Below are 1,772 nucleotides of genomic sequence, written 5' to 3'. Positions count from 1 at the left end.
TGAGGGTGAGGACGAAGATGGGATGAGGAAGAGGATGAGGACGAAGATGAGATGAGGATGAGGTTAGGACGAGGATGAGGATAGGATAAGGATGAGGAGGAGGATAGAGGATGAGGATGAGGAAGAGGATGAGGGTAGGATGAGTATAAGGATGAGGATGAGGACATGGATAGGATGAGGATGAGGACGAAGATAGCGTGAGGAAGAGGATGAGGATGAACAGGAAGGTAGGATGAGGATGGGTATGAGGATGAGGAAGAGGATAGGATGTGGATGGGGATAGGATGAGGATGAGGATGAGGATAAGGATGAGGAGGGGTATAGGATGAGGATGAGGATGAGGATTAGGATAGGATGAGGATGGGGATGAGGATGAGGAAGTGGATAGGATGAGGATGACGCCGAAGATAGGATGAGGAAGAGGTTGAGGATGAATAGGGGGGTACGATGAGGATGGGGATGAGGATGAGAATATGATGAGGATATGATGATGAGGAGGAGGAGGAGGATGAGGATGAGGATGAGGATGAGGATAGGATGAGGACGAGGATAGAATGAGGATGAGGATGAGGAGGAGGAGTAGGATGAGGAGGAGGATGAGGATGGGGACGAGGAGGAGGATAGGTGAGCATGAGGATTGGATGAGGACAAAGATGGGATGAGGAAGAGGATAGGATGAGGGTGAGGATTAGGATTAGGATAGGACTAGGAGAATAGGATGAGGATGACGAGGAGGATGAGCATGAGGATGAGGACGAGTTTAGGATGAGGAAGAGGATGAGGAAAGGATGAGGATGAGGATAGGATTAGGATTAGGATAGGATCAGGATGAGGATACGATGAGGATGAGCCTGAGCATGAGGATGAGGATGTGGATAGGATGAGGGTGAGGACGGAAATGAGGATGAGGATGAGGATTAGGATTAGGATTAGGAGAGGATGAGGATCGAGATGAGGATGACGATAGGATGAGGATGAAGATGAGGAAGACGAGGAGGATGAGGATGAGGACGAGGATGAGGATGAGGATGAGGATAAGGATGAGGATTGGGAGAGAATGAGGATATGATGAGGATGGGGATGAGGATAGGGATGAGGATGAGGATGAGGACGAAGATAGGATGAGGCAGAGGATGAGGATGATGAGGAGGATAGGATGAGGATGGGGATGAGGATGAGGATGAGGACGAGGAGGAGGATAGGATGAGGAGGAGGAGGAGGATAGGATAAGGACGGGGATAGGATTAGGAATTGGTGGATGAGGATGAGGATGGGGATAGGACGAGGATGAGGATAATGATGGGAATAGGAAGAGGATAGGATGAGGATGAGGATAAGGACGAGGATAGGATGATGACGAGGATGAGGATAGGATGAGGATGAGGATAGGATGAGGATGAGCATGAGCATGAGGATGAGGATGAGGATGAGAATGAGGAAGAGGATTAATGAGTATGAGGATGAGGATAAGAAGAGGATGAGGATGAAGATTGGATGAGGATAGGATGAGGATGAGGAATTAGGATAGGATGAGGATGAGCATGAGCATGAGGATGAGGATGAGGATGAGGATGAGGATGAGGATGAGGATGAGGATGAGGATGAGGTGAGGATGAGGAGGAGGATAGGATGCGGATGAGGATGAGGAGGAGGAGGAGGATAAGGATATGATTGGGATGAGGATGAAGATGAGGAGGAGGATTGGATGACGATGAGGATAGGATGAGGATGAGGACGAAGATGGGATGAGGAAGAGGATAGGATGTGGATGA

This window comes from Lupinus angustifolius, chromosome LG18 (genome assembly GCF_001865875.1).
Source record: "Lupinus angustifolius cultivar Tanjil chromosome LG18, LupAngTanjil_v1.0, whole genome shotgun sequence".
Classification (NCBI taxonomy): domain Eukaryota; kingdom Viridiplantae; phylum Streptophyta; class Magnoliopsida; order Fabales; family Fabaceae; genus Lupinus; species Lupinus angustifolius.
The sequence above is the reverse complement of the archived record's forward strand: the minus strand, read 5'-3'. Positions refer to the sequence as shown.